At 38.3% G+C, this 12,273-nt stretch overlaps 1 protein-coding gene across 5 annotated transcripts in view; it reads left to right on the forward strand.

Moving 5' to 3' along the window:
- LOC119543028 (myosin VIIA and Rab interacting protein) overlaps positions 1 to 12,273 on the forward strand; it is a 356,134-nt gene that overhangs the window by 54,153 nt on the left and 289,708 nt on the right. Inside the window, exon 2 of one of the 5 annotated variants that reach the window (XM_037847620.1) lies at positions 3,956 to 4,042. The exons of the other annotated variants lie outside the window; for them this stretch is intronic. The gene's annotated coding sequence lies outside the window, so the exon portion shown is untranslated. The remainder of the gene's footprint in view (positions 1 to 3,955; positions 4,043 to 12,273) is intronic. 5 annotated transcript variants of the gene reach the window in all.

Here is a 12,273-nt window from a genome sequence, read left to right on the forward strand (position 1 = left end):
AGAGGGCAGTGCATATGGAAGCATTTCTTAAATTTATTTCAACACAGAGCCCCTTTTCTCACTGCTTGTGGGAACAGTAACCTGAGAAACATACCTTGGGAAATGGTGATGTAATGAAATGTTGAAGTTGTATTAATCTTCTCATTATTAATTTTAAAATGTAATTTCTGTTGCTATCTTGCTTGGTTATAAGCCAGAGAAATCACGGGGCAGGACGTCTGGTCTAGAAGTCAGGAGCACTTGTACTGGCTATGTGTCCTTGGGATTCCAATATCTCTTCTGGGCTTGAACTTTCTCATTTTTTAAATGAGAGGGACAAGCTAAAGTGATTTCTGACTCGTGGACTATGAGCTTCTCTAGCTCCACGATTCTGTATTTCTCTTGTACAAGGAATCAAATTGTGTTGATTGTAGAAAAAGGAAGATGCTTTTACCATTTCACAGTTAGTTTTTCTAATTTTTCTGTATCTTGTCCATTTATAGTTACTTTACTTATTTCTTTAAGGAAACCATTTATCCCTCTTGAGTCCTGATCATTCTTTTTAGATTTGATGTGATTCTGTCTTTCACTAATGGATGTCTTAGAATTTCCTTTAGAATTCTAGGAAACCAAGGCTAGTGAAATTAAGGGGAAAGACTTGTTACCTCCTGGGAAACCCCAAAGTACCATTATTACCTTTAATCATGTGTTAAAGGAAGAAATCAGCCTGCATTTTTCATTGTGCCTTCTAATCTGTTTCTTCCTGCTCATCAAGAGACTAGAAGATGGGAGTTTATGAAGCTTTCCCACTTCTCTTTGCATCCTGAGGATGGGGCTTCTAATTTACTACTCTGTGGACCATCTGCACTAGGTTTTCTCCCCACCCCCCAGCCTCATTGGGCAAAGTGGACCAAAGTGTTGTGTTTTTTTTTTTTTTGACAAGTAATATTACTGGAATGAAAAAAAAATTTTGGGGGGCTTTTGTAAAGGGGGTTTATTTGGTTACACAGTTACAGTCTTAAGACCATCAAGTGTCCAAGGTAAGGCATCAACCATAGGGTACTTTCATTGGAGAAAGGCCATTGGCATCTTGAAAACCTCTGTTAGCTGGGAAGGCATGTGAAAAATTCTTTTTTAATAGTTGGAATTCCTGTTCTGATTTTCTGGCTAAATCTTGAGATTAGCTCACATTATACAGTCATGAGGTTTTAAACCATTTAACAAAAGACTTTTTAAGGACTGAAACTGTTCTGTTCTCTATGTTGTTGGCATTATTTGGAAACTAAAAGGGCGGGCCACCTTTGTCTGAATAGCAACCAAGTAATGAGATTTCCTGTTCTTAGCTGTTACATGCTGGAAAGAGGGCACAGGGAACTCTGGACCTCAAATCATAAAACCAAAGGCCAGAGTTTCCTTCTGCATCTTTTAGGAAGGCATTTACATGGTGTAAAGGACAATGACTGAATCAGACCAAGACATTCAAATCCTAGGTTTGTCATTCCTCTTAGAGTTTGTAACTTTTTTCTGAGGACTTTTTTTCTCATCAGTAAATGGCAGTGGTTGTGATTGCCTGTAGGATTTTGTGGGAGTTAAAAATATTAAATGTAATATATATATATGTGTGTGTGTGTATGTGTATATATATATATATATATATTCATATATGTATGAGAAAAAGGATATTAAATGTAATATATATATATGTGTGTGTGTGTGTGTATGTGTGTGTGTATATATATATATATTCATATATGTATGAGAAAAGCTGAAGCCTCTGGAACATCAGAAATGTTCAGTCCATAATGGTAGATCAAACTCACATCATTATCATTATAGTTTTTTATTAGAATCCTTAGCATAGTCCTTGAACAGTGTTTCAAATTATGATGTAATAATTATGATGTGATAGATTACATTATTGTGGTAGATTGAATTATGAACCACAACAAAAATATGCTCTTAATCTTTATCCATATTCTTGTTGGTGTGAAACCATTTGTAAATAGGACCTTTGGAGATGTTATTTTTAGTTAAGGTGTGGCGAACTGAGTCAGGGTGGGTTTTAATCCGTATTACTGGAGGTTTTACAAAGGGGAAAAACCGGAAGCCAGGAGTGAGAGAGAGCCGCAGGGAGGAGCCAGAATCCAGAAGTCGCCGAAACCGGAAGCGCCAGACGCTGGAGAGAGGTGCCCATGTGATGGAAGGCAGGGATGCAAGGCAAGAAGCCCGAGGACTGCAGCGAGCCAGCGCCAGAACTTTAGGTATCTCTTCTGCATCATGGCGCCCTGGCAATCTGGAAAATCCACATAAAATTCTTTGGCCCTCCCTTTGCATCGGAGAAGTTTGAATTTTTTCTTTCTCTCTTATGGGGTGTTTACAGTACCTTATTCTAAAATTTGGTTAAGTATTTGGTGATAGACTATATGTAGGTCAATGTTAAGTAAAAATACTGTACAAAAGAGAGATTTTTAGAAATTAAATAATACGAAATTTTTTAAAAAATGAAAAATTTGAGGAGAATAATACTGAACATGCTGCATGTATAACAAAAGACATTAAAAAAAATAACCTTTGACATTTTCTACTGCTACTCATCATCAGCCTGTGGTACATCTCTGCTGGCCTTTGCGTTTCATCTGCATTTTGTGACTTCCACAAAACTCCCCCAAAATTCCCGTTTAATTTCTTATGCTGAACCACGAGGTACCGAAACCACTAAGTCGCGATGTGGAAGAGATAACTGTATAGACTTGGGGGGAAAGTATGGTCCTGCCAGTGCCTTGATTTTCCCTGTTAAGTGTGATAGACATTTTCCATCATATTAAGGGAGTTCCTTTCTATTTGTAGTTTGGTAAGTGTTTTCATCATAAACTTCATTTCCGGCACCAATTTACGTAATCATATACCTTCCTTGTTTAATCAGGTAATGAAGTGAATTGGAAAAATCAGTATTTCATGTTGAATCAACTTTGTATTATTAGAATAAGCTCATTACAGTAATCAATGGCTGTGATATACTATCTTTTATATTCATTGATATGTTTGATTTGCCAATATTTTGTTTACAACTCTTTAAAAAACAGATTTGAATAAAATTGGCCTTTTATTTGTTATTTCATTTTATTCCTGTTTTTTTTGATATTAAGGTTAAATGAGCTTCACAAAATGAGTTGAGGAATTTTTTTATGCAATGTTTTGTTTTCTTAAAAATGTGGTTGAATTTGTTTTGGTAAAACCATTTGATTCTGATTTTTTTGGGGAGGGAGATGTTTGTTATTTAATGGTTACAAGGCTATTTTGATATTCTAGTTCTTCTCAAATTGGTGTTACTAAATTATGTTTTTTTCTAGGAATTTGTCCTTTTCCTTCAAACTTTCAAATCTGTTAGCACAAGGTTTTTCATAATATTTTCCACCTTTTTTGTTCTAATTTTTCTCACAGTTCTACATGCAGAGTTGTTTTATAGGTTATAAAAACCAGCTGTCCCCTTTCCCCACTCCTACCCTCTGTGGTTTTTATTCCTTTTATCTGATTAATTTGGCTTTACTCTATGTTGAATATCTTTTCATGTGCTTCTTGACTTCTTGCATATCTTCTTTTGTAAAGTAGCTGTTCAAGTCTTTTGCCCACTTTTAATTGACTTCCTATTGTTGGCAGAGTTCTTTTTGTATTCGGGATACAAGTTCTTTGTTAGATTCATTTATTGCAAATAGGCTTGCCTTTTAATTTTTTAATGGTATCTTTTGATGAGCAGAAGGTTTTACTTCTGATGAAGTTAAATTCATTAAGTTTTTCTTTCTGATTAGTTCTTTTTGTGTCCTAGCTAAGAAATCTTTACTTACCCAAAGTTTAAGATTTTCTCTTCTGTTTTCTTCTAGAAGTTTCATAGCTTCAGATTTTCTGTTTATGATCAATTTTGAAATAATTTTTTGAGTATGACTTGATGTAGGGGTCCATGATCATTTTGTTTTTCTAGGTGGATATCCTGGTGTTCCAGCATCATTTGTTGAAACTATTACCCTTTCTCCACTCATCTACGTGGGCGTCTTTGTAGAGCTAATTGGTATGTGGGACCTTTTTCTGCACTCTGTATTTCATTGTTCTGTATGCCTGCCTTTATGACAGTACCACTCTGTCTTGGTTAAAGTCGCTTTATAATAAGGACCTTCAGTATTGACCAGAGGGAGTGAGAGTGGCCATCCTTGCCTTTTCCTGATTTAAGGGAAAGCATTCAGTCTCTTAGCAAGTATGGTGTTAGTTACAGTTTTTGTTTTTTTATTTTTTGTAAATACCCTTTATATGAATAGGAAGTTGCCTTCTTTTCTTAGTTTGCAGACTGTTTCTATTATGAATGGGTATTGAATTTTGTCAGATGATTTCTCTGCATCTATTGAAGGGATTATATGATTTATCTCTTTATTCTGTTAATGTGGTGAATTACACTGATTGATTTTTTTTTTTAATCATCATTTTATTGAGATATATTCACATACCACGCAGTCATACAAAACAAATTGTACTTTCGATTGTTTACAGTACCATTACATAGTTGTACATTCATTACCTAAATCAATCCCTGACACCTTCATTAGCACACACACAAAAATAACAAGAATAATAATTAGAGTGAAAAAGAGCAATTGAAGTAGAAAAGAACACTGGGTACCTTTGTCTGTTTGTTTGCTTCCCCTACTTTTCTACACATCCATCCATAAACTAGACAAAGTGGAGTTGGTCCTTATGGCATTCCCAATCCCACTGTCACCCCTCATAAGCTACATTTTTATACAACTGTCTTCGAGATTCATGGGTTCTGGGTTGTAGTTTAATAGTTTCAGGTATCCACCACCAGCTACCCCAATTCTTTAGAACCTAAAAAAGGTTGTCTAAAGTGTGCGTAAGAGTGCCCACCAGAGTGATCTCTCGGCTCGTTTTGGAATCTCTCTGCCACTGAAGCTTATTTCATTTCCTTTCACATCCCCCTTTTGGTCAAGAAGATGTTCTCCATCCCACGATGCCGGGTCTACATTCCTCCCCGGGAGTCATATTCCACGTTGCCAGGGAGATTCACTTCCCTGGGTGTCTGATCCCACGTAGGGGGGAGGGCAGTGATTTCACCTTTCAAGTTGGCTTAGCCAGAGAGAGAGGGCCACATCTGAGCAACAAAGAGGCATTCAGGAGGAGACTCTTAGGCACAAATACAGGGAGGCCTAGCCTCTCTTTGCAGCAACCGTCTTCCCAAGGGTAAAACTTATGGTAGAGGGCTCAACCCATCAAACCACCAGTCCCCTATGTCTGTGGTCATGTTAGCAACCATGGAGGTGGGGTAGGCGAATACCCCTGCATTCTCCACAGGCTCCTCAAGGGGGCACTACATCTTTTTTTTTTTTTTTTCCTTGTTTGTCTTTTTTCTTTTTTCTTTTTTTTTTTTTTAACTTTCCCTTCTTTTTTAAATCAACTGTATGAAAAAAAAAGTTAAAAAGAAAACAAACATACAATAAAAGAACATTTCAAAGAGACCATAACAAGGGAGTAAGAAAAAGACAACTAACCTAAGATAACTGCTTAACTTCCAACATGTTCCTACTTTACCCCAAGAAAGTTACATACTATAGCAACATTTCAGTGAACTTGTTCCTACTACATCCATCAGAAATTAACAGACCATAGTCATTTCTGGGCATCCCCAGAACGTTAAATAGCTTATCTGTTCTTCTTGGATTATTGTTCCCCCTTCCTTAATTGCTCTCTACTGCTAGTTCCCCTACATTCTACATTATAAACCATTTGTTTTACATTTTTCAAAGTTCACATTAGTGGTAGCATATAATATTTCTCTTTTTGTGCCTGGCTTATTTCACTCAGCATTATGTCTTCAAGGTTCATCCATGTTGTCATATGTTTCACCAGATCGTTCCTTCTTACTGCCACGTAGTATTCCATCGTGTGTATATACCACATTTTATTTATCCACTCATCTGTTGAAGGACATTTGGGTTGTTTCCATCTCTTGGCAATTGTGAATAATGCTGCTATGAACATTGGCGTGCAGATATCTGTTCGTGTCACTGCTTTCCGATCTTCCGGGTATATACCGAGAAGTGCAATCGCTGGATCGAATGGTAGCTCTATATCTAGTTTTCTAAGGAACTGCCAGACTGACTTCCAGAGTGGCTGAACCATTATACAGTCCCACCAACAATGAATAAGAGTTCCAATTTCTCCACATCCCCTCCAGCATTTGTAGTTTCCTGTTTGTTTAATGGCAGCCATTCTAACCGGTGTTAGATGGTATCTCATTGTGGTCTTAATTTGCATCTCTCTAATAGCTAGTGAAGCTGAACATTTTTTCATGTGTTTCTTGGCCATTTGTATTTCCTCTTCAGAGAACTGTCTTTTCATATCTTTTGCCCATTTTATAATTGGGCTGTCTGTACTATTGTCATTGAGTTGTAGGATTTCTTTGTATATGCAAGATATCAGTCTTTTGTCAGATACATGGTTTCCAAAAATTTTTTCCCATTGAGTTGGCTGCCTCTTTACCTTTTTGAGAAATTCCTTTGAGGTGCAGAAACTTCTAAGCTTGAGGAGTTCCCATTTATCTATTTTCTCTTTTGTTGCTTGTGCTTTGGGTGTAAAGTCTAGGAAGTGGCCTCCTAATACAAGGTCTTGAAGATGTTTTCCTACATTATCTTCTAGGAGTTTTATGGTACTTTCTTTTATATTGAGATCTTTGGTCCATTTTGAGTTAATTTTTGTGTAGGGGGTGAGGTAGGGGTCCTCTTTCATTCTTTTGGATATGGATATCCAACTCTCCCAGCCCCATTTGTTGAAAAGACCATTATGGCTCAGTTCGGTGACTTTGGGGGCCTTATCAAAGATCAGTCGGCCATAGATCTGAGGGTCTATCTCTGAATTCTCAGTTCGATTCCATTGATCTATATGTCTATCTTTGTGCCAGTACCATGCTGTTTTGGCAACTGTGGCTTTATAATAAGCTTCAAAGTCAGGGAGTGTAAGTCCTCCCACATCGTTTTTCTTTTTTAGAGTGTCTTTAGCAATTCGAGGCATCTTCCCTTTCCAAATAAATTTGATAACTAGCTTTTCCAAGTCTGCAAAGTAGGTTGTTGGAATTTTGATTGGGATTGCATTGAATCTGTAGATGAGTTTGGGTAGAATTGACATCTTAATGACATTTAGCCTTCCTATCCATGAACATGGAATATTTTTCCATCTTTTAAGGTCCCCTTCTATTTCTTTTAGTAGAGTTATGTAGTTTTCTTTGTATAGGTCTTTTACATCTTTGGTTAAGTTTATTCCTAGGTACTTGATTTTTTTAGTTGCTATTGAAAATGGTATCTTTTTCTTGAGTGTCTCTTCAGTTTGTTCATTTCTAGCATATAGAAACATTACTGACTTATGTGCATTAATCTTGTATCCCGCTACTTTGCTAAATTTGTTTATTAGCTCTAGTAGGTGTATCGTCGATTTCTCAGGGTTTTCTAGATATAAGATCATATCATCTGCAAACAATGACAGTTTTACTTCTTCTTTTCCAATTTGGATGCCTTTTATTTCTTTGTCTTGCCGGACTGCCCTGGCTAGCACTTCCAGCACAATGTTGAATAACAGTGGTGACAGCGGGCATCCTTGTCTTGTTCCTGATCTTAGAGGGAAGGCTTTCAGTCTCTCACCATTGAGTACTATGCTGGCTGTGGGTTTTTCATATATGCTCTTTATCATGTTGAGGAAGTTTCCTTCAATTCCTACCTTTTGAAGTGTTTTTATCAAAAAGGGATGTTGGATTTTGTCAAATGCTTTTTCAGCATCTATTGAGATGATCAATTGATTTTTCCCTTTCGAGTTTTTAATGTGTTGTAATACATTGATTGTTTTTCTTATGTTGAACCATCCTTGCATGCCTGGAATGAACCCCACTTGGTCATGGTGTATGATTTTTTTAATGTGTCTTTGGATTCGATTTGCAAGTATTTTGTTGAGGATTTTTGCATCTATATTCATTAGGGAGATTGGCCGGTAGTTTTCCTTTTTTGTAGCATCTTTGCCTGGTTTTGGTATTAGATTGATGTTAGCTTCATAAAATGAGTTAGGTAGTGTTCCATTTTTTTCAATGTTTTGAAAGAGTTTGAGTAAGATTGGTGTCAGTTCTTTCTGGAAAGTTTGGTAGAATTCCCCTGTGAAGCCATCTGGCCCTGGGCATTTATTTGTGGGAAGATTTTTGATGACTGATTGGATCTCTTTGCTTGTGATGGGTTGGTTGAGGTCTTCTATTTCTTCTCTGGTCAGTCTAGGTTGTTCATATGTTTCCAGGAAATTGTCCATTTCTTCTACATTATCCAGTTTGTTGCCATACAGTTGTTCATAATATCCTCTTATAATTTTTTTAATTTCTTCAGGATCTGCAGTTATGTCACCTTTTTCATTCATTATTTTGTTTATATGGGTCTTCTCTCTTTTTGATTTTGTCAGTCTAGCTAGGGGCTTGTCAATCTTGTTGATCTTCTCAAAGAACCAACTTTTGGTGATATTTATCCTTTCTATTGTTTTTTTGTTCTCTATGTCATTTATTTGTGCTTTAATCCTTGTTATTTCTTTTCTTGTACTTGGTTTAGGATTGGTTTGCTGTTCATTTTCTAGCTTCTTCAGTTGATCCATTAGTTCTTTGATTTTGGCTCTTTCTTCCTTTTTAATATATGCGTTTAGTGCTATAAATTTCCCCCTTAGCACTGCTTTTGCTGCATCCCATAGGTTTTGGTATGTTGTGTTCTCATTTTCATTCGTCTCTATATATTTAGCAATTTCTCTTGCTATTTCTTCTTTAACCCACTGATTGTTTAGGAGTGTGTTGTTTAACCTCCAGGTATTTGTGAATTTTCTAAGTCTCGGATGGTTATTGACTTCTAATTGTATTCCATTGTGGTCAGAGAATGTGCTTTGAATAATTTCAATCTTTTTAAATTTATTGAGGCTTGTTTTATGTCCCAGCATAAGATCTATTCTGGAGAAAGTTCCGTGAGCACTAGAAAAGTATGGGTATCCTGGTGATTTGGGATGTAATGTCCTGTAGATGTCTGTTATATCTAATTCATTTATCAGATTGTTTAGGTTTTCAATTTCCTTATTGGTCTTCTGTCTGGTTGATCTATCTATAGGAGAGAGTGATGTGTTGAAGTCTCCCACAATTATTGTGGAAACATCAATTGCTTCCTTTAGTTTTGCCAGTGTTTCTCTCATGTATTTTGTGGCACCTTGATTGGGTGCATAGACATTTACGATTGTTATTTCTTCTTGCTGAATTGCTCCTTTTATTAGTATGTAGTGGCCTTCTTTGTCTCTCAAAACATCCCTGCATTTGAAGTCTATTTTATCTGAGATTAATATTGCTACACCTGCTTTCTTTTGGCTGTAGCTTGCATGAAATATTTTTTTCCATCCTTTCACTTTCAGTTTCTTTGTGTCCCTGTGTCTAAGATGAGTCTCTTGTATGCAACATATTGATGGTTCATTTTTTTTGATCCATTCTGCGAATCTATATCTTTTAATTGGGGAGTTTAATCCATTTACATTCAACGTTAAAACCGTGAAGGCATTTCTTGAATCGGCCATCTTATCCTTTGGATTATGTTTGCCATATTTTTCCCTCTCTCTATTAATATCCTTTATTGTACCCATACCGAATCTCTTTAGTACTGAACCTTTCTCCAGGTCTCTCTGTCCTGTCTTTGTTTCTCTGTCTGTAGGGCTCCCTTTAGTATCTCCAGTAGGGCAGGTCTCTTGTTAGCAAATTCTCTCAGCATTTCTTTGTCTGTGAAAAATTTAAGCTCACCCTCAAATTTGAAGGAGAGCTTTGCTGGATAAAGTATTCTTGGCTGGAAATTCCTCTCACTCAGAATTTTAAATATATCGTGCCACTGCCTTCTTGCCTCCATGGTGGCTGCTGAGTAGTCACTACTTAGTCTTATGCTGTTTCCTTTGTATGTGGTGAATTGCTTTTCTCTTGCTGCTTTCAGAACTTGCTCCTTCTCTTCTATGTTTGACAGTGTGATCAGTATATGTCTCGGAGTGGGTTTTTTTGGATTTATTCTATTTGGAGTTCGCTGAGCATTTATGATTTGTGTATTTATGTTGTTTAGAAGATTTGGGAAGTTTTCCCCAACAATTTCTTTGAATACTCTTCCTAGACCTTTACCCTTTTCTTCCCCTTCTGGGACACCAATGAGTCTTATATTCGGACGTTTCATATTATCTATCATATCCCTGAGGTCCATTTCGAGTTTTTCAATTTTTTTCCCCATTCTTTCTTTTATGCTTTCATTTTCCATTCTGTCATCTTCCAGGTCACTGATTCGTTGTTCAACTTCCTCTAGTCTTGTACTATGAGTGTCCAGAATCTTTTTAATTTGGTCAACAGTTTCTTTAATTTCCATAAGATCATCCATTTTTTTATTTAGTCTTGCAATGTCTTCTTTATGCTCTTCTAGGGTCTTCTTGATTTCCTTCATATCCCGTACTATGGTCTCATTGTTCATCTTTAGTTCTTTGAGTAGCTGCTCTAGGTGCTGTGTCTCTTCTGGTCTTTTGATTTGGGTGCTTGGGCTTGGGTTATCCATATCGTCTGTTTTTTTCATATGCTTTATAATTTTCTGTTGTTTTTGGCCTCGTGGCATTTGCTAAACTTGATAGGGTTCTTTTAGGGTTTGTAGACCAGTTGAAGTCCTTATCTCTAATTTATCAGATCTACAGCTTCGTGGAGTACACTTTAACTAACCAGCAGGTGGCGTCCACGAGCCACCTGTTCTCCACAAGCCAGATCTCCCCTGCTTCGCCTTTTTGGTGAGTGGGGGAGTGAGTCTTGTGGGGCCCAATTGGTGTACCAAGCTTGCGTGTGTAGTTGGTGTTGCCTGCCCTGTATGTGGGGCGTGTTTCTGGGCAGTCGGGGAGGGGGGGTGGCCCTAACAATCAAATCTCCCTGATGATCCTAGAGTTTTAAAGCTGCTGCAATAGTCTAATCCTTCAGTTCATTCCTGCCACAGTTTGTCTCTGCCACTGACCCACAAGTCTTTGGTATTGGCGTATGGCTCCTGAGACTTGCAAGTGGGCCCCTCTTCCAGGCTGTGCACCCCGGGTCCTCTGTTGAGGGATGACTGTGCTATGTCACAGGTGAGTGCCGTCCCCCCAGGGCAGTTCTGGGCTGCTGGGCTGTGTTGGGAGGCTCCCAGTCTGCTCAAATGATGGCTGAATGGGGCTCTGTTAATTCACACTGCTCCCCCTTCCCAGCTCTGGGACATTCAGCTGAGGTTGCAGGGAAGGCTAATGTCCACGCCCAGTTTTGTGGTGTGTGCCTGTTATTTGAAGCACTTCCGTCACACTGGGTTGTCTGGGGCAGCTCTGGGCTATGGGGCTGGCGATGGGCAGGAGTGTTTCCTGTCCACCAGGATGGTGGCTGTGAGCGGACACCCCCCTTTTCTTGGGAAGTTGTGTTGTTTAGTGAATTTTCTCAGCCACTGGATTATTGCCTTTTGTCTCAGAGCTCTCTTAGTTCTGCTCTTGACTTGACGTGCCCAAATTTCAATTCTTTGAAACTTTCTGTATTGAGCTTCTTAGAGTAATTGTTTTAGAAAAAGCAAAAAGGATTTAAAAAAAAAAAAAAAAAAAAAACGGCCCTCCTCAGAGATCTAATGGGTTATTGAAATGCTAATAGACAAAGCAACCAGGGCCATTAAGGAAAGGTGCACAGGGCAGAGAGATCAGCTTTGCTTCGGGATTTGCATATGCGCCTCAAGGCCTGATCTCCGCCCTTCCCCTTTCTGTGTTCACCAGAACTCCAAAAATCCTCTGCTTTTATTTTGGAGTTTTTCGTGTTGTTTTTTTTCTATGCCTGTCTCCTCTCTGCTGGGCTGGCTGCTCTCAGAGTCTCTGGTGTCTGGTCTCAGTCTATCTATGGTTGGAGTTTGAATCAGTAGAATGAGTTTCCGATAAGAGCTGCCACTGCAATTCTCCCTTCTCCTTCCCGGAGCTGACAGCCCCTCCTCCCCCGGGACTGAGCCTGGCAGGGAGGGGTGCGGGTCCCCTGGCCGCAAAAACTTACAGATTTCGCTGATCTCAGCAGTTCCACGTTTTCATGAGTGTTGTATGAAGTATGCCCAAAGACAGATTGCTCTGTGGTGTCCAGTCCATGCAGTTCCTGGCTTTTTACCTACTTTCCTGGAGGAGTAACTAAAACATACAGCTCACCAGTCTGCCATCTTGCCCCCACTGATTGATTTTGGAATG

The sequence above is a fragment of the Choloepus didactylus genome, chromosome 1 (genome assembly GCF_015220235.1).
Source record: "Choloepus didactylus isolate mChoDid1 chromosome 1, mChoDid1.pri, whole genome shotgun sequence".
NCBI lineage: Eukaryota > Metazoa > Chordata > Mammalia > Pilosa > Megalonychidae > Choloepus > Choloepus didactylus.